Raw genomic sequence first — 21,972 nt, 5'->3', positions numbered from 1 at the left:
TTTAGTGTTGGTTTTTGTTGATTAGGGTTGGTTTTTGTTGATTACAAACCAGAGACTTCCAATTGATATATAATGGAATTGGCCTCAAATATCCTCCAGTGCAGTTGGTTTTCCCACCTCTGGTCAAGAGCAGGACAGGCTCTTTTGGGACTACAAATTTACTCTTTGGTTTTCCTAAAATTTCTTCCTTCTTCATGCTACTAAACTTTACCTTTTCATCCTTTATGGTATTTATTCAAACTTCACTTTTTTTCATGAAAACTAACTTCATTCAGCGTTCTTCCAGAATTTGCTTACCAGTCATTTGCTATTTACCAAACATCAAAGGTGGCTCTCCCTGCACAGAGAAGATCTCTTAGCATTTGCATCAGAATAAGCCACCAAATGTTAAGCAAATAAAAAAATTAAGCCACTATGTATCCACTCCTGTACTTTTTAATGAAGTAAACCAAAATAACTTACCGGTTAGACCAACCCTGAATCGCTATTGTACAATGTAAATTATCCATAGGGAAACCATTATCAAAGTTCTGTCTCCCTGAAAGAGCAGGAGATAAAGTACAGCAGAGATATGGTCAAATCTAGGCAGATGGTTTATGCACAAAATTTACTTTTGATCCATGGCATCAGAATAGGCTAGCAAATGATCCTAAAATTTCAATGACTTAACACAACAAAATTTTATTTCTTACTCATACTTCATATCTAAGATTGGTTACCAGAGATTCCTATATGTTATAGCCTCTCAAGGATCTAGTAGGTAAAAGTATCCTGCTGATGAACATGTTTTCTTTTGCTCATATTTCATCACGAAGCAAAAAACATGGCCACAATATCTTTAGTTGGGCAAGGAAATGAAATCCCTCCATGTGCTTGGGAAAGGAATAAATACTTGACAAATAGTACTATTGATTACCCTAGATGCCTCACTCCTTCTCTATACTTTTCTTTCCCTCACCATGATCAGCATTTATCAGCTTAGAACTACCCACCTCAGTCCAGGCATTTTTCTACGTTTTGCACTTGATTTAACTGAGCTATTACTTGATTTTGATCAAGATATTAATTGATAATGGTAACATATTGAATTGATAGAGACTTTATAGTTTACATAGCATTTCTACATAAAATATCTCCTTTGACCCTCACAATCACCCAGGGACATACGTAGGACAAAGAGTATTAACTCCATTTTATACAGATGACAAACTGAAGCATAAGGAAGCAAAGTGCCTGATCCTAATTCCCAGTGATAGAACTGGGACTCAAAATCATATCTTTCCACACTAAACCCATTGCCATGTTTATTTTTTCCCACACTATACTTAATACAGTGAGCAAATAAAGCATGTAGCCCCTACCAATTTCATTACCATAAAAAAGAGGACCCCAAGAAGATAGAAATTTTTTTCTAGAACCAAAGAAATGAAGCTACAGTGATAGTAAGGGCAGCCCCTCTGGACTGCTGGAATGGAGTTATTCTAGAATTATGACTACTACTGGAAGAAGGCTTTTTTTCCCTTTCCTTTTACACAGCACAGAGGTGGCTGCCTGCTTCTCTACCTACTTCTAGAAATAGCTTGAGGTAGGGGACCAGGGGGTATGAGTGTGTCTCATTGTCAGTTGATTAAAAAGATGGGAGATGGTCATGTATGTGAGAATTGCTTCAAAGGAAAGCAAAGAATCTCTCGATGTTGCTAGTGAAAATGAGTGGCTAAACTAACCTGAATGTATAGTAACAGTTTCTACATTTCTATCAAAATAATATCATCGTATACATTTTTAATATACACTTTTCAGGTTAGGAAATTGGCCTAATGTAGGTCAGTTTAATCACTGAGTCACTAAGAACTAATTTGTTGTAAAGAGTTACGGTCATTACATGTCCTGGAATTTCCTGTTTCAGACAGGTGTCAGTATATCTCAGTTTTTGAATTTGAACATATTTGTCGTCACCAGGGGAAAGGGAAACAGTGTGGCTGTGATCTTGGGTACCTCATGCCATTCACTTCTCTTGTCAACCTCTCAAAGGCATGAATGTATTACAGGAGCATGTTGTGGATAGTATAGGAACTTCAAGGTGACAGGAAAGGAACAGTTGACATGTAATTGAAAACTCCCCTAAAAAAGCCTATAAGACGGATGAAAATGTGAAAATGTCTAGCAACATTTGCCTCTGAATATCAATCACTGCCAATCACTGATAAACTTTTCCAGTAACTCAACCTCATATTCCCCATTTCTCTAGGAGGGGTCATCATCTCCTGTGCATGCAGCACACCTGCAGGCAGGCCTCTTCTGGCGTTTGCCTATAGGAAGGTCATTATAAGGCAGAACAAATTAGGACAGCTTCCCTAGCAGCAGCAATTAACCTTCAGGAACCTGGCAGGCATAGATATATTTTAGGACTGCAGAAGCCATTAACCTTCTTGTTATTTAAAGAAGTGAACAGTTGGAAGAAAATCTAAGATCTTCTTCACCACCTCTCTTTTCACTTCCCCCTTCTTCATCCACCCTGGCCCCTCCCCATCCCACCCAACCATACTCTTCCCCTCGGTTTCATTTATGCTATAGCTGTCGTTGAGATGTGTAGAGTCCCCTACTTACATGTGGATGGCGGCAGTTGTAACGTGGTGCCCATCTGTAAAGTCTCAATGTGGGCAGCCCTCAAGGAGATCACTTACACATGGTTACATGACATCTTTTCTGCTCTGGATCGACCCTGAGGACCAGAGGACCTGAGGACCAAGTCTAGGGGGACTTGATGCAGGTCCTAAAGCCTTCTGGCCTGGTTCCATGTGGTGGAAGGTGTTACTGATGCCTGTCACACATTCAGCGCCCCTGCAGTTACCTCTTAAAAGCCCATCCATCTTCTTCTCATCTTCTTCCCTCTGGTTCTCTAGAAAAAAAGGAAGCTCGTCCTCTCTACAGGGGAGAGCAAACAGCAAGTTGGCTCATTCGTCATTGCCTGTGTCAGGTGCAAGCTGTGGATGAGTGTTCAGAGACTGACACTGGTGAGAACTTCCATAACAATGCCCCTTTTCCCTGTTAGCTAGGGGTTTCTGACTGGGAAGAAAATAATATCTACATCATTTTAAATGTTAACATTCAAGAAATAGCATCCCATTTTGAATAACTGCTAATCTGATGTCTATTAGCTAGGGTAACTTACATTTGGATTCTAATGTACAAAAAATAGAATCTTTGGGGTTTAATTTCATTTTCAACTAATGATGCTTTATTCTAGAAAAGCCAGAGTGAATATCAAAGGAAAAGCATGGGACAATAGTCTTGAGTCTCTTATATCAAATATCATTTATGCACTTAAATTTAAGAGACAGAGAGGAAAAAATTGATTTTATTAAAGAACTAGGTGCTATTATTTCATTTAAAAATAATCCCTAGGTTATTAGGCAACAATGTGAAAATCTAATCTGGCAACATGTTTATGACTGTCACAAGTAGAACCTATGAAGAAATTCTAAGGAAACAACTGATTCAGTATTTGATGTGTCTTCTGGCAAAATGAAGAGATGCAAGGACTGCCTCAGCCTCTGAGAAAGCCTCTTTAATTTAAATGTGCATGCTGAGATGCAGCTGTGCTGATGAATGCATATTTATTGGACCTGGATAGGAAGCAAATGCATAACTAATTAAACTATCCTGGTGTCAGATACTCTGGCCAATATCCACTTTAAAAAAAGCATCGCTGTTTAAAGTGCATTTTGGAAGCAAAAAGTTACCACTCAGAACTGGTTAACAAATAATATCTAAGAAAGAATGCTAAAGTGATTTTTTTTTAACATCTTTATTGGAGTATAATTGCTTTACAATGGTGTGTTAGTTTCTGCTGTATAACAAAGTGAATCAGCTGTACATAAACATATATCCCCATATCTCCTCCCTCTGGCGTCTCCCTCCCACCCTCCCTATCCCACCCCTCTAGGAGGACACAAAGCACCGAGCTGATCTCCCTGTGCTATGCAGCTGCTTCCCACTAGCTATCTATTTTACATTTAGTAGTGTATATATGTCCATGCCACTCTCTCCCTTCACCCCAACTTACCCTTCCCCTTCCCCGTGTCCTCAAGTCCATTCTCTATGTCTGCAACTTTATTCCTATCCTGCCCCTAGGTTCTTCAGAACCATTTTTTTTTTAAGATTCCATATACATGTGTTAGCATATGGTACTTGTTTTTCTCTTTCTGACTTCACTCTGTATGACAGTCTCTAGGTCGATGCTCATCACTACAAATAACTCAGTTTTGTTTCTTTTTATGACTGAGTAATATTCCATTGTATATATGTGCCACATCTTTACCCATTCATCTGTCAATGGACACTTAGGTTGCTTCCATGTCCTGGCTATTGTAAATACAGCTGCAGTGAACATTGTGGTACATGACTCTTTTTGAATTATGGTTTTCTCAGGATATATGCCCAGTAGTGGGGTTGCTGGGTTGTATGGTAGTTCTATTTTTACTTTTACTTTTACTTTTTTTTTTTTTTTTTTGCGGTATGTGGGCCTCTCACTGTTGTGGTCTCTCCTGTTGTGGAGCACAGGCTCCGGATGCACAGGCTCTCAGCAGCCATGGCTCACGGGCCTAGCCGCTTCGCGGCATGTGGGATCTTCCCAGACCAGGACACGAACCTGCTTTCCCTGCATTGGCAGGCAGACTCTCAACCACTGCGGCACCAGGGAAGCCCTATTTTTACTTTTTCAAGGAACCTCCGTACTGTTCTCCATAGTGGCTGTATCAATTTACATTCCCACCAGCAGTGCAGGAGGGGTCCGTTTTCTCCACACCCTTTCCAGCATTTATTGTTTGTAAATTTTTTGATGATGGCCATTCTGACTGGTGTGAGGTGATACCTCATTGTAGTTTTGATTTGCATTTCTTTAATGATTAGTGATGTTGAGCATCATTTCATGTGTTTGTTGGCAATCTGTATATCTTCTTTGGAGAAATGTCTATTTAGGTCTTCTGCCCATTTTTGGATTTGGGTTTTTTGGGTTTTTTTTAATGCATGAGCTGCCTGCATATTTTGGAGATTAATCTTTCTTTGTCAGTCTCTTCATTTGTAAATATTTTCTTCCATTCTGAGGGTTGCCTTTTCATCTTATTTATGGTTTCCTTTGCTGTACAAAAGCTTTTAAGTTTCATTAGGTCCCATTGGTTTATTTTTGTTTTTATTTCCATTTCTCTAGGAGGTGGGTCAAAAAGGATCTGACTTTGATGTATGTCATAGAGTGTTCTGCCTATGTTTTCCTCTAAGAGTTTGATAGTGTCTGGCCTTACATTTAGGTCTTTAGTCCATTTTGAGTTTATTTTTGTGTTTGGTGTTAGGGAGTGTTCTAATCTCATACGTTTACATGTACCTGTCCAGTTTTCCCAGGACCACTTATTGAAGAGGCTGTCTTTTCTCCATTGTATATTCTTGCCTCCTTTATCAAAGATAAGGTGACCATATGTGTGTGGGTTTATCTCTGGGCTTTCTATCCTCTTCCGTTGATCTGTTTCTGTTTTTATGTCAGTACCTACTGTCTTGATGACCGTAGCTTTGTAATTATAGTCATTTTCACAGTGTTGATTCTCCCAATCCAAGAACATGGTATATTTCTCCATCTATTTTGTATCATATTTAATTTTATTTCTCCATCTATTTTGTATCATATTTAATTTCTTTCATCATTGTCTTATAGTTTTCTGCATATAGGTCTTTTGTCTCCTTAAGTAGGTTTATCCTAGGTATTTTATTCTTTTTGTTGCAATGGTAAATGGGAGTGTTTCCTTAATTTCTCTTGCAGATTTTTCATCATTAGTGTATAAGAATGCAAGAGATTTTTGTGCCTTAATTTTATATCTTGCTACTTTACCAAATTCATTGATTAGCTCTAGTAGTTTTCTGGTAACATCTTTGGGATTCTTTATGTATAGAATCATGTCATCTGCAAACACTGACAGTTTTACTTTTTCATTTCCTATTTGGATTCCTTTTATTTATTTTTCTTCTCTGATTCCTGTGGCTAAAACTTCCAAAACTATGTTGAATAACAGTGGTGAGAGTGGGCAGCCTTGTCTTGTTCCTTATCTTAGAAGAAATGGTTTCAGTTTTTCACCATTGAAAAAGGTATTGGCTCTGGGTTTGTCATATATGGCCTTTATTATGTTGAGGAAAGTTCCCTCTATGCCTACTTTTTGGAGAGTTTTTATCATAAATGGGTGTTGAATTTTGTCGAAATCTTTTTCTGCATCTATTGAGATGACCATATGGTTTTTCTCCTTCAATTTGTTAATATGGTTTATCACATTGATTGATGTGTGTATATTGAAGAATCCTTACATTCCTGGGATAAACCCTACTTGATCATGGTGTATGATCCGTTTAATGTGCTGTTGGATTCTGTTTCCTAGTATTTTGTTGGGAACTTTTGCGTCTATGTTCATCAGTGATATTGGTCTGTAGTTTTCTTTTTTGTGACATCTTTGTCTGGTTTTGGTGTCAGGGTGATGGTGGCCTCATAGAATGAGTTTGGGAGTGTTCCTCCCTCTGCTATATTTTGGAAGAGTTTGAGAAGGATAGGTGTTAGCTCTTCTCTAAATATTTGATAGAATTTTCCTGTGAACCCATCTGGCCCTGGGCTTTGGTTTGTTGGAAGATTTTTAATCACAGTTTCAATTGCAGTGCTTGTGATTGGTCTGTTTATGTTTTCTATTTCTTCCTGGTTCAGTCTTGGAAGGCTGTACTTTTCTAAGAATTTGTCCATTTCTTCCAGGTTGTCCATTTTATTGTCATATAGTTGCTTGTAGAAATCTCTCATGATCCTTTGTATTTCTGCAGTGTCAGTTGTTACTTCTCCTTTTTCATTTCTAATTCTCTTGATTTGAGTCTTCTCCCTTTTTTTCTTGATGAGTCTGGCTAGTGGTTTATCAAATTTGTTTATCTTCTCAAAGAACTAGCTTTTAGTTTTATTGATATTTGCTATCGTTTCCTTAATCTCTTTTTCATTTACTTCTGATCTGATATTTCTGATTTCTTTCCTTCTGCTAACTTTGGGATTTTTTTGTTCTTCTTTCTCTAATTGCTTTAGGTGTAAGGTGTGTTGTTTATTTGAGATTTTTCTTGTTTCTTGAGGTAGGATTGTATTGCTATAAACTTCCCTCTTAAAACTGCTTTTGCTGCATCCCATAGTTTTGGGCCGTCGTGTTTTCATTGTCGTTTGTTTTTAGGTATTTTTTGGTTTCCTCTTTGATTTCTTCAGTGATCTCTTGGTTATTTAGTAGCATATTGTTTAGCCTCTGTTTGTATTTTTTGCCATGTTTTTCCTGTACTTGATATCTAGTGTCATAGCATTGTGGTCAGAAAAATACTTAATACGATTTCAATTTTCTTAAATTTACCAAGCCTAGATTTATGACCCGAGATATGATCTGTCCTGGAGAATGTTCCATGAGCACTTGAGAAAAATGTGTATTCTGTTGTTTTTGGATGGAATGTCCTATAAATATCAATTAAGTCCAACTTGCTTAGTGTATCATTTAAAGCTTGTGTTTCCTTATTTATTTTCATTTTCGATGATCTGTCCATTGGTGAAAGTGGGGTGTTAAAGTCCCCTACTATGATTGTGTTACTGTTAATTTCCCCTTTTATGGCTGTTAACATTTGCCTTATGTATTGAGGTGCTCCTATGTTGAGTGCATAAATATTTACAATTGTTGTAACTTCTTGGATTGATCCCTTGATCATTATGTAGTGTCCTTCTTTGTCTCTTGTAATAGTCTTTATTTTAAAGTCTATTTTGTCTGATGTGAGAATTGCTACTCCAGCTTTCTTTTGATTTCCATTTGTATGGAATATCTTTTTCCATCCCCTCACTTTCAGTCTGTATGTGTCCCTACGTCCTAAGTGGGTCTCTTGTAGACAGCATATATATGAGTCTTGTTTTTGTATCCATGCAGCCAGTCTATGTCTTTTAGTTGGAGCATTTAATCCATTTACATTTAAGGTAATTATTGATATCTATGTTCCTATTACCATTTTCTTAATTGTTTTGGGATTGTAATTGTAGGTTCTTTTCCTTCTCTTGTGTTTCCTGCCTAGAGAAGTTCCTTTAGCATTTGTTGTAGAGCTGGTTTGGTGGTGCTGAATTCTCTTAGCTTTTGCTTGTCTGTAAAGTTTTTGATTTCTCCATCGAATCTGCATGAGATCATTGCTGGGTAGAGTAATCTTGGTTGTAGTTTTTTCCGTTTCATCACTTTAAATATGTCCTGACACTCCCTCTGGCTTGCAGAAGTTCTGCTGAAAAATCAGCTGTTGGCCTTATGGGGATTCCCTTGTATATTATTTGTTGCTTTTCCCTTGCTGCTTTTAATATTTTTTTCTTTGTATGTAGTTTCTGATAGTTTGATTAATATGTGTGTTGGCATGTTTCTCCTTTGATTTATCCTGTATGGGACAATCTGCGCTTCCTGGACTTGATGGACTATTTCCTTTCCCATATTAGGGAAGTTTTTAGCTATAATCTCTTCAAGTATTTTCTCAGTCCTTTTTTTTTTTTGTCTTCTTCTTCTGGGACCCATATAATTCGAATGTTGCTATGTTAAATATTGTCCCAGAACTCTCTGAGAATGTCCTCAATTCTTTTCATTCTTTTTTCTTTATTCTGATCTGTGGTAGTTATTTCCACTATTTTATCTTCCAGGTCACTTATCCATTCTTCTGCCTCAGTTATTCTGCTATTGATTCCTTCTAGAGAATTAAGTTTCATTTATTATGTTGTTCATCATTGTTTGTTTGCTCTTTAGTCTTCTAGGTCCTGGTTAAGCATTTCTTGTATTTTCTCCATTCTATTTACAAGATTTTGGATCATCTTTACTATCATTATTCTGAATTCTTTTTCTGGTAGACTGCCTATTTCCTCTTCATTTGTTTTGTCTGGTGGGTTTTTACTTTCCTCCTTCATCTGCTGTGTCTTTTTCTGTCTTCTCATTTTGCTTACCTTACTGTGTTTGGGGTCTTCTTTTCACTGGCTGTAGGTTCGTAGTTCCTGTTGTTTTTGGTGCCTGTCTCCATTGGCTAAGGTTGGTTTAGTGGGTTGTGTAGGCTTTCTGGTGGAGTGGACTAGTGCCTGTGTTCTGGTGGATGAGGCTGGATCTTTACTTTCTGGTGGGCAGGACCATGTCTGGTGTTGTGTTTTGGGGTGTCTGTGAACTTATTATGATTTTAGGCAGCCTCTCTGCTAATGGGTGGGTTTGTGTTCCTGTCTTGCTAGTTGTTTGGCATAGGGTGTTCAACACTGTAGCTGGCTGGTCGTTGAGTGGATCTGTATCTTCGTGTTGAGATGGAGATCTCTGTGATAGCTTTCGCCATTTGAAATATGTGGGGCCAGGAGGTCTCTTGTGGACCAATGTCCTGACCTTGGCTCTCCCACCTCAGGAACTCAGGCCTGATACCTGGCTGGAACACCAAGACCCTGGCAACCACACGGCTCAGAAGAAAAGAGAAAAGAAAGGAAGGAAGGAAGGAAGGAAGGAAAGTAGGAAGGAAGGAAGAAAGAAGTAATAAAATTAAAAAGTTATTAAAATAAAAAATATATTATTAATAGGAAAAAAGTAATTAAAAAAAGAAAGAAAGAAGAAAGCAACCAAACCAAAAACAAATCCACAATGATAACAAGGGTAAAAACTATACTAAAAAAAAAAAAGAAAAACGGACAGACAGAACCCTAGGACAAATGGTAAAAAAATATATTATTAATAGGAAAAAAGTAATTAAAAAAAGAAAGAAAGAAGAAAGCAACCAAACCAAAAACAAATCCACAATGATAACAAGGGTAAAAACTATACTAAAAAAAAAAAAAGAAAAACGGACAGACAGAACCCTAGGACAAATGGTAAAAGCAAAGCTGTACAGACAAAGTTACATAAAGAAGCATGCACATACAAACTCACAAAACGAGAAAAAGAAAAAAAAAATATATATATATATAAAGGAAGAGAGCAACCAAATCAATAAACAAATCTACCATTGATAATAAGCTCTAAATACTAAACTAAGTTAAACATAAAATCAGAAATAAATTAGATGCAGAAAGCAAACCCCAAGTCCACAGTTGCTCCCAAAGCTCACTGCCTCAAGTTTGGGAGGAGTCTTTGTCTATTCCTTTATTCCACAGATGCAGGGTACATTAATTTGATTGTAGAGATTTAATCTGCTGCTCCTGAGGCTGCATGGAGATATTTCCCTTTCTCTTCTTTGTACAGCTCCTCAGGTTCAGCTTTGGATTTGGCCCCCTCTCTTCATGTAGGTTGCCCGATGTGTCTGTTCCCTGCCCAGACAGGACGGGGTTAAAGTTGCAGCTGATTAGGCGGCCCTGGCTCACTCAGGGCAGAGGGAGGGAGGGGTATGGAATGGGGCGAGCCTGCGGTGGCAGAGGCCAGCGTTATGTTGCAACAGCCTGAGGCATGACGTGTGTTCTCCCAGGGAAATTGGCCCTGGATCACAGTGCCCTGGCAGTGGCCGGCTGCACAGGCTCCCAGAAGGGAAGGTGTGGATAGTGACATGTGCTTCCACACAGGTTTCTTGATGGCTGCAGCAGCCTTAGCATTTCATGCCCATCTCTGGGGTCCTCGCTGATAGCTGTAGCTCGCCCTCGTCTCTGGAGCTCATTTAGGCAGTGCTCTGAATCCCCTCTCCTTGAGCACCCCGAAACAGTGCTCTCTTGCCTCTTAGGCAGTTCCAGACTTTTTCCCAGACTCCCTCCTGGTTAGCTGTGGCGCACTAGCCCACTTCAGGCTGTGTTCACGCAGTCAACCCCAGTCCTCTCCCTGGGATCTGGTTTCCAAATCTTGAGCCTCAGCTCCAGCCCCCACTGTCCCCGGCGGGTGAGCAGAGAAGCCTCTCAGGCTGGTGAGTGCTGGTCGGCACCGATCCTCTGTGCAGGAATCTCTCTGCTTTGCCCTCTGCACCCCTGTTGCTGTGCTCTCCTCCATGGCTCTGAAGCATCCCCCGCTCCCACTCCCCACCTCAGCCAGTGAAGGGGTTTCCTAGTGTGTGGAAACTTTTCCTCCTTTGCAGCTCCCTCCCAGAAGTGCAGGTCCCATCCCTATTCTTTCGTCTCTGTTTTTTTTTTTTCCTTTTGCCCTCCCCAGGTACGTGGGGAGTTTCTTGCCTTTTGGGAAGTCTGAGGTCTTCTGCCAGCGTTCAGTAGGTGTTCTGTAGGAGAAGTTCCACGTGTAGATGTATTTGTGGGGAGGAAGGCGATCTTTGCCCTCTGCACCCCTGTTGCTGTGCTCTCCTCCATGGCTCTGAAGCATCCCCCGCTCCCACTCCCCACCTCAGCCAGTGAAGGGGTTTCCTAGTGTGTGGAAACTTTTCCTCCTTTGCAGCTCCCTCCCAGAAGTGCAGGTCCCATCCCTATTCTTTCGTCTCTGTTTTTTTTTTTTCCTTTTGCCCTCCCCAGGTACGTGGGGAGTTTCTTGCCTTTTGGGAAGTCTGAGGTCTTCTGCCAGCGTTCAGTAGGTGTTCTGTAGGAGTTTTTCCTCATGTAGATGTATTTTTGATGTATTTGTGGGGAGGAATGTGATCACATCTTACTCCTCCACCATCTTGAAGCTATATGCTAAGGTGATTTTACTAAGATAAGAAAAATAAAGTTTAAGAATGTGTTTAATTTAGGGGCTTCCCTGGTGGCGCAGTGGTTGAGAGTCCGCCTGCCGATGCAGGGGATACAGGTTCGTGCCCCGGTCTAGGAAGATCCCACATGCCGCGGAGCGGCTAGTCACATGAGCCATGGCCGCTGAGCCTGCGCGTCCGGAGCCTGTGCTCCGCGACGGGAGAGGCCACAACAGTGAGAGGCCCGCGTACCGGAAAAAAAAAAAAAAAAAAAAAAGAATGTCTTTAATTTAGAGGTGACTTTATAAAAGTTTACTTAATGAAGAATGCTGATCAATTATCTTTGCTTTATAACTGAGACAACTTTCTTCTTATTTTATGAGATAAAAAGGATGAATTGTCTAGAAAAGGTACAGAATGGCATGTTAGTGCACATCTAGTCTACCTGTCCCCTTTACGGCTGGGATAGAAACTAAGTTTCTCTGTTTCTCAGCTGAGAGTTCTTCCATTGCATTACTGTAAGCCAGTGAAGAATTTTATAATGCTAATCTTAAAAGAAACTGAAATGGTTAACAAAGAAAGTTCTTGAAATTTGTTTCAACAAATCTGGAGAAGATAAGTGGCCCTGGCACAGATGGAAGCAAAGAGAGGGGACTGGTTAGTGTCAGAATGTTGGAGTTCTGTTATGTCCTACACTCTGCAACATATTAAATGATTCAACCTAGGCGTTTATTTCATCCATACTATGCACACTTTGGATTTTCATTATCTCATGACTAAGTATCTATTGATAGATCTAGGTTGAGGAGAATATTCCAATTTGGGGGTTTCTGAGGCAGTGTAATAAATAATGCTTCTCTACCTTGCCCAGATTCTGAACTAATCAAGTAATAAATCAGCAGTAAGCTAATGGAGTACTGAAAGATCACCTTTATTACTGATAAAATTCGAACAATATATCTTAGAGTGCATTCAGATGGGCTAGAGCTGAATCCCAGAATCCAGTGGGCTTCACTCACTAGTCACAGGCAACAGTGACCTATGGCAGGTGGGCAGGACTGCTCCCAGGGGCAAGGAGAGGGACGGGGTCATATCACATTTATTAATCTGATAAGTAACTCCATTTGCCTCTTATGTTCTCATCTTTGCTGGTGAAATGAAAGGAGAGCAAAAAGATCAGTGTTACTCTCCTTGAACTCCCTCACAGGAAGACATAGGAGGGGGAAGAAACATTGCCTCCTAACAGGGTGCTTGAATTTTGGTGGATATTGCCTTTTATGGTTTTTCCTTTCAGTTGCCCACGAAAGACATGGAACCTAAGATTTTTTGGAAGCACCTTTCTTCTTTATGAACTTTGGGGCCACTAAATGTGTGTGTGTGTGTGTGTGTGTGTGTGTGTGCACGCACACGTGCATGCATGTGTGTGTTTGAATGGCCTTCTTTCTGTGGGCTGAGGGAACTATCTCCCTCTGTGAGAGGTGAGAAGAGAGGAAGGAGGAAGGATTTAGGCTCATTAGAGAAGTGATACAAATTTTAAAAAGTTAACATTCAGTTGCTGATATTCAAGTAAGGATTTTGACAAACTTGAAACTAGGTGAGAAGAAGAGAGAGAGAGAGAGATTGAGAAAGGATTTTCTTCCTTTAGTGTGGCAAGAGCCAAGCCTAGAAAATTCACTTCTCCCAAATATTTATTGAATGATGACTATGGATTAGAGACCCTTCTAAGCACTGAGAATATAGCAGTGAATAAAATCTATTGATAAATCTCTGCCCTTGCTGAGCTCTTATTCTAGTTGGGGTAGATTTGGGATCCAGTAGGCCTATGACGGGATGGTGTCTGCTCTGGTGAGGTAAATCAAAGCACAGCCTGAATGCCGGATGCCCATATCAAGTCAACAGTAAGAGTTAGGGGGTTACCATCAGACCCCAATCAAGTTGGAATGGGCCACCCATCAAGCACACCAGTTACTGACTTCAGACCTGAGTGCCAGCAGAGGGAGTAGCAACCAGGCAAAAAAAAAATATGATAGCAGAGTTACCATCAGCTCTGAGGCCTCCTTCAGTCCACTGACACAAAGACCTGGTAAGCCCCTTCCCCAACATATACCCAGACACCATTTTGAGAAGAGAAGGGAGAAGGTGGCAAAATTTGCCAAGTGCAGATATCCAAACGAGAGTACTTGAGTGGATCTTGATTAAAAATGAATGATCAGTGAATTAAATGCCTAAACTAAAAGGAAGCTTTACACTGGAATGACTGAGATAATTTATTAAATTTAAATTTACTTCATTTTTCCTGATATCTGCCAGTAGGGAGATTTGCCAGAGTGGTGTGGGTAATTTCATGACCTTGCCATATGATGCTGTGGAAATGATATCACATAAACACCAAAGGCACTGGGTGCCTCACTGCTGACCCTTTGTCCCAGACCAATTTTGAGAAAAAAAGAACTGTTTTCCTTCCTCTCTTTGAAGCTAGTGATCTTTGGTAAACTCTATATACTGAAGGCAGATGATTTGTCAGTGATTTTCACTGTACACTTTACTCTAAAGGTACCAGAATGTTCAGAGGGTACTGAAATGAGTGTGGTCCCAGGACCTAGGACTACACATTTTCTTAGGTATAGACACTTGGGTTCCTTCTGGGTAAGTGAAGCGGTACCTCAGTGGGAGAGAAAGGAGTTGTTAGGTCACAGCAAGGCTGGACCAAGGACTGCCGAAGGATTTATGCTTGTTTTACTTGATCCAGTGGGTCTCTTTAATCTTTTTGTGAGGTCTTTACCTATTCCCCTTCCTATTCTGAGTTCCACCCCCAGTTTTATCACTCAAACTGCTTTTCCAAATGTCAACAAAGACCTCCAAATTATAAATCCAGTGGTTCTTCCAACAGCTCGTCCACATTCCTCCCATTACATTCTTGTTTCTGGGCTTCATTACTGAAATTCTACTTCTTTAAGATTTTGAGAGTGCAATGCTAGTTCTTCCTATCTCTTTGAAAATTCTTTGTCATTCTCTCTTGTGGGCTGAACTGTGTTCCCCCCCAAATTAATATGTTGAAACCCTAACTCCCTAGATCTCAGAATGTGACTATATTTGGAGATAGGGTCTTTAAAGAAGTAAATAAATTAAAATGATGTTATTAGGATTGGCCTTACTGGTGTCCTTGTAAGAAGAGGAAATTAAGACACAGACATTTACAGAGGGAAGACCATGTGAAGATACAGGGAGAAGATGGCCATCTATAAGCCAAGCCAATGATAGAGACCTGCAAAGAAACCATCCCTACTGGTACCTTGATCTCAGACTCCAGAGATCAAGGAGTCTGAGAAAATAAATTTCTGTTTTAAGCCATTCAGTCCGTTTACTTTGTTACAGCAGCCCTAGCAAACGAATATAGACTCTTTCATTTGTTTCTCTCTATCTGCTCATCTCCTAAATGTAGACATTTCCCAAAGTTCAGTCCCCACCTCAGTCTTTATGCTTACCTTTGCTAATATCACATACCTTCACACATTTAAGTATTACCTCCCTGAAAATGATCCTCAAATTTATTAGGTTGAACCATATGACACAGCCATTTTTGTAGGTTGAAAGTTGTTGGCTATTGGCAATTTCATATGGCTCAACCTGGTACGTCTCTACTCTAAACTTCCATGAAGCTCCAAACTTGTATGTCCCCCTGCCTTTTATACATATCCACATGATTACACCATAGGAACCTCACAAGTAACACATCCAAAATGGATCTTACCATCTTCTTAGGAAATTTCTAAGCTTAAAGCTTTGACCTTATCTTTGGGTCATTCCTCTTTCAGTGTCCGGTACCATGGTTATCACATGTGTGGTGTTTGCCTTCCACACCTACTTCCTTAGTACAGGCTCTGTTGGGGGAACTATTGAGAAGCCTTCTAACACCTGGCAAGTTAGAATATGGTCCCTGAACTTGAAACATCCCCATTGTCTTGAAGCTTGTTAGAATGAAGAATCTCAATCCTCACCCAGACTTATGCAATCAGAATCTACGTCCTTAAAAAGATCCCCAAGTGATTCTTAAATTAAAGTTAAAAGGAATTTCTTAGAATATGGCTGTATCCATGGGAATTCTAACACTCCAGGTAGATTGTATCAATTTATTTTTCTACTGGTAGCAGGACAGTATAAGAAAACTCAACTCACCATAATCTCACCAGCACGGAGTATTACCCTTAATTAAAAAAAAAACTCTGCAGTTTTAATAATTGAAAATTCATATTTTAATACTGTTTATCCTCTTTCATTACTGGTGATGTTCCTTATTATTTGTCCATGAATTCTCTGTACATAGCATTGGTAGCTGTTTTTCTCATCTAAATATCTGTATACTTTTCTAAACTCTATTTTTATTCTTACCTGTTATTGCAATGTAGACAACTCCTAGGATCATTTGTTAACCTGATGAATTTGAACTGAAGGATTCTCAATATTCCTGACAGACATGCTTTTTAACTACATAAAATTTGAGGAATAAATTGTTTTCTTCCCAAGTGGTTATAATCAGATACACAAGTCACCAGTTGTTGCTTAATTCATGAGCACAATTTGAGGAAATTAATGGATAATGATTATTTACAAAAGTGCTACAGCTCTTGACACACAGTAGGAACTGAGGATGATTCTGAACTGAGTTTCAGAGCAGAAAATATAATAAAGTGTGATCCTATTCAGCAGCCTCTTTTCTAAACCTAATAGTTGTAATACACACACACACACACACACACACACACACACACACACACACACACACACTCAGACGCAGAGTGCTGGGGAACCAAGATGGATACTGAGACACTGATCACTAGGAATCATGCCCTTTCTTATCATTCAGAATGATTAGTCTGCTGGTTGTGGCCATCTGGGCAACCTGGGAGGTGGCTTGACAAGGTTACTTAGGTCAGAGCAGGATAACAAGCAGCAGAAGAAAGAGCTATATGCTATTTAAGAAAATAAATAAACAGCCGTGATCATACTCCTAAAGCCGGCAGCTTCACTTTGCAGTTGAGTAAACTGTACTTGTCTTCCTTGTTTCTCTTTGTTTATGAGGATTTCTAAGTCCTTGCCTGTTGATGGTATAATTTGCTTAGCCAGACAAGCAGGTACTGTACACAGTAAGTTATTCTAAGTAAAAGGGGTGATTAATCAAGGAAAATCAAACTGTGAGCCCTCGTACCACTCCTTCCTGGCTGGTCCCAGACTCCCAGCTTGTTTATTTAGTGTCACCCATAGTCTGTCATGGCTGACCTGAAACTATCAGGAACAGCCACAATGGCAGCCAAGCATAAACAAAAATCTGAACTGAAGGTGCAGAGGGACTGCCATTCTACAGATAAGATCTATTGCTGTAATAGCCCTTGATTATGAAGACCAAAGGAGAAAAAACACCAAATACACAGACACTTTTCTGTTTATTTATACATGAAGAAGGAGGGGGAAGCAAATCATTTACAAAGAGGAGGGAAAAAAGGGAATAAGGTTTCATTACATGTCAGTGTTTCTCAGTTTATACAACAAGATTCTGTGATAGCAGAGGTTTGCTTCTGGTCTCCTTTGTTTGTGTATTGACATTTTGCAATGCTTTAAAAAAATTGCACACTGGGGCCAGAGATAGTAGAGAGAAAAAGGAATCGAGGCGGGAAAACCTACTAGACTGTTACCTAGGGAAAGAACGTTTTTCTTTTCTGTGAAACTATTCCAACTGAGCTATTATAGACTTAAGCCAAAAATGAGTAGATTGTTGGATGATCTTTCATCTAAAATGATGTGTTAGGAGATAATGCGTTTCAGATGAACCGGATCCCTTAATTATTGCACATGTGCATGATGCATTTTTACCATGAAAGAAGCAGTCTTTGGTGAAATCCTCACTTTTCTGTTTGCCATGGTATTCTTTCTGCAGTGGAACCCTTTCACTCTTTCCATCAGCTTATTTAATTATGTAAAGTTTGGGAATTACTCGGAAAGAAAGTCAGCTGGAGATGCTTCTTATCAGAATGTGACAGATGCAGGTGCCAGCTTCAGAGCCAATCCGGTCACTACCTCAGGATGGAATGTGAAAAGATTACTTTCAACCTTAAAGAGGCCCACAGGTTCTGGGAAACAATGGAAATGGATCTCCTCATTGTTGTTTGTTGGTGCTACGGTGCTGTTGCTCATGTTCCAGGGACCAAATTTATCCATTTAATGGAGAAGTGTGCATGTCCTACTAGCATTCTAATTTATAAAATGTGTAAGAGGAAGGGCAAGAAGCTTCCGATAGGATACTAGCATTGAGGAATACTGCTTTATTGTTCTCTATTGGTCAATTACTGGGACAAATGGCTGCAAGAAGTTCTCCCCAATCTATTTTCTTGCAGCCCATGCAGTATTACATTTCACTCCAAAGAGTAAAGCTCTGATGCTTTATCACATTCCAGTGCTCAAAAGGGAAATTGCTGGTAAGGTACTTAATACTAAATGCATCCATTTTGGTATACTGACATTGCCTGGGACTACAGATAAATTTCAACACTTGTACACTAAGGAATTGGGATCTCATTCTCTGAGGCACTGGTGGAAATAGAAGGCTCTGCCTAGGGAGGGAACAAAATGAGGGTTGGTGTTATCAAGATACTGCATCAAAAAGGTGAAATGTTCTATCAGCTCCTGTGAAAAACCCCAACGGTGTTCACTTGCATGACTACTGGAAATATATTTTCTTTTCCCTCTTGGATGTTTTGTGGCAAAGAAAAACATCTGGGAAAGCCTGGCATTAGGACTAACACAGGGTACGCAAAGAGTCAGAGAAACGTCATGTGGTTAGCACTAAACTAACATCCAAATTTAGATGGATACTTTAGTCCATTTTCTGCAAGCTGTTCTAAATTCATATTTCTACTTTAGCAGTCTTCTAATGCAGCGGTCCCCAACCTTCTTGGCACCAGCGATCAGTTTCTTGGAAGACAATTTTTCCACGGACTGGGTGGGGGATGGTTTCAGGATGATTCAAGTGCATTACATTTATTGAGCACTTCATTTCTCACCTCCTGTTGTGTGGCCTGGTTTCTAATAGGACACGGACTGGTACCAGTCCATGGCCCAGGGGCTGGGGACCCCTGTTCTAATAATTTAGGATCCAAAGTCACAAAGATGCTTCTGAAGTGCAACACTATTTTTTTTCTGGGCCTGCTTACAGCTTACATCCTTCTCTTTCTCTGGATCACTCCCAGTCCTTTCCAGTGTGGCTCCCACTCTACCCAGGAAGTGTTGTTTGTGCATGGTTATTATTTGTGAGGGAATGCTTCTGTGCACACAGATTAATAACTGCATTGAGTCCATTTTTAGGATGAAATATGATGACCAGAATCAAGTGATTTATTATCACATGCATTGGTTATGTTCTACCTAATTTTCTCATCTGTAAAGAATGTTTTCTCTCATATAATTTTTCAAGTTGAAATATAATTCACATACTATAGAATTACTGTTTAAAAGTCCAATTCAGTGGGTTTTAGTATATTCATAAAGTTATATAACCATCACCACTACCCAACTCTAGAACATATTCATCATCCCCCAAAGAAACACCATACCCATAAGCAGTTCCCTACTCAATTCCCTACTCTTCTCTCTTCCCAATTCCTGGCAACTACAAATCTACTTTCTGTATGAATTTGCCTATTCTGGACATTTCATGTAAATGGAATTATACTATATGTGGCCTTTTGTGTCTGCCTTCTTTCATTTAGCATAATATATTAAGGTCCATCCATGTTGTAGCATGTATCAGTATTTCATTCTTTTCATTTTTATAAAGACTTCATTTTTAGAACAATTTTAGGTTTACAACAATATTAAGAGGGAGTTACAGATATTTCCCGTATTCCTCCTGCCCCCACACATGCATAGCCTCCCCATTATCAACATCACTCACAAGAATGGTGCATTTTTACCAAGGATGAACCTACATGGACACATCATAATCACTCAAAGTCCAGAGTTTACATTATGGTTCACTCTTGGTGTTGTACATTCTATGGGTTGGAACAAGTATGTAATAACATATTTCCATCATTATATACTATCTTACAGAGTATTTTTGCTGACTTAAAAGTCCTCTGTGCTTTACTTATACAGCTCCCACTACCACTTCTGTTAACCACTGACCTTTTCATTGTCTCCATAGTTTTGCCTTTCCAGAATGTCATATAGTTGGAATCATACAGTAGCTTTTACAGGTTGGCTTCTTTTACTTAGTAATATGCACTTAAGCTTCCCCTATGTCTTTTCATGACTTAATAGCTCATTTCTGTTTAGTGCTGAATAATATTCCTTTGTCTGAATGTACCAAATTTACCTACTGAAGACATCATAGTTGCTGTCATAGTTGCTGACAATAATGAATAAAATATCTATAAACATTTGTGTACAGGTTTTTGTGTGGACATAATTTGAGTAATACCAAGGAGTGTGATTGTAGGATCAGATGGTAAGAGTATGTTTAATTTTGTAAGAAACTGCCAAACTATCTTCCAAAGTGACTGTACCATTATGTATTCCCACCAGCAATGGATGAGCGTTCCTGTTGCTCCACATCTTTACCAGCATTTGGTGTTGTCAGTGTTCCAGATTTTTGCCATATTAGTAGGTGTGTAGTGGTATGTTATTGTTTTAATTTGCATTTCCCCTATGACATATAATGTGGAACATCTTTTTTTTTTTTTTTTTTTTTTCTGCGGTACACGGACCTCTCACTGCTCTGGCCTCTCCCGTTGTGGAGCACAGGCTCCAGATGCACGGGCTCAGCGGCCGTGGCTCACGGGCCCAGCCACTTCACGGCATGTGGGATCTTCCCGGACCGGGAAACGAACCCGTGTCCCCGAATCGGCAGGTGGACTCTCAACCACTGCGCCACCAGGGAAGCCCTGGAACATCTTTTTATATGCTTATTTCCATCTGTATATTTTCTTTGGAGAGGTATCTGTTAAGGTCTTGGCCCATTTTTAAATTGGGTTTTGTTTTCTTATTGTTAAGTTTTAAAAGATCTTTGAATATTTTGGATAATTGTCCTTTATCACAGGGGTCTCCAACCCCTGGGCCACAGACTGGTACCAGTCCGTGGCCTGTTAGGAACTGGGTCACAAAGCAGGAGGTGAGTGGCAGGCGAGTGAGCGAAGCTTCATCTGCCACTCCCCATCACTTGCATTACCACCTGAACTGTCTCCCCTCCCACCCCCACTCCCAGTCCATAGAAAAATTGTCTTCCACAAAACTGGTCCCTGGTGCCAAAAAGGTTGGGGGCTGCTGCTTTATCACATGTATGATATTTTCTCCCAGTTTGTGGCTTCTCTTCCAATTCTCTTGATATTGTCTTTCATAGAAATTTTTTAATTTTAATAAAGTTCAGTTTATCAATGATTTGATGTTGTATTTAAAAAGGGATTGCCATACCCAAGGTCATCTAGTTTTTCTTCTATTTTATCTTCTAGGAATTTTATAGTTTTGCATTTTACATTTAGTCTGTGATCCATTTTGAGTTAATTTTTTTTAAGTGTGTAAGATCTGTGTCTAGATTCATTTTTTTGCATGGTGGATGTCCATTGGTTTCAGCACTATTTGTTGAAATGACTGTCCTTTCTCTATTGTGTTGCTTTTGCTCCTTTTTCAAAAATCAATTGACTATATTTATGGGGATCTATTTCTGGGCTCTCCATTCTGTTCCATTGATGTATTTCTCTATTCTTTCACCAGTACCACAATGTCTTGTTTACTGTAGCTTTAGAGTAAGTCTTAAAGTTAAACAGTGTCAGTCCTTCAACTTTGTTCTTCTGCTTCAACATTGTGTTGGCTATTTAGGGTCTTTTACCTCTCCGTATAAAATTTGAATCAGTTTGCTGATTATTTCCTTCTTTGTATGGCTGAATAATATTCCATTGTATGAATAAACCACGTTTTGTTTATCCAATTATCAAGTGAAGGACATTTACATTGTTTCCACATTTTGGTTATTTTGAATAATGCTGCTATGAATATTCGTGTGCAAGTCTTTGAACAACTGTTTTCAATTCTCTTGAGAATGTACTTAAAAGTGTAATTGCTGAATCATATGGTAATTCCATGTTTGACTTTTTGAGGACCTTCCAAACTGTGTTCCAAAGCAGCAAAAATATAAGTATTCATAAGTCGATAATGTATAATTGACATACAACAACTGTCCTATTTCTATCAATTTACCTATGCGTTCTTTCTTTTTTTTTTTTTTTTTTGCGGTACGCGGGCCTCTCACTGTTGTGGCCTCTCCTGTCGCGGAGCACAGGCTCCGGACGCGCAGGCTCAGTGGCCATG

Source organism: Physeter macrocephalus, chromosome 11 (genome assembly GCF_002837175.3).
Source record: "Physeter macrocephalus isolate SW-GA chromosome 11, ASM283717v5, whole genome shotgun sequence".
Lineage (NCBI taxonomy): Eukaryota > Metazoa > Chordata > Mammalia > Artiodactyla > Physeteridae > Physeter > Physeter macrocephalus.
This window is presented reverse-complemented; position numbering follows the sequence as displayed.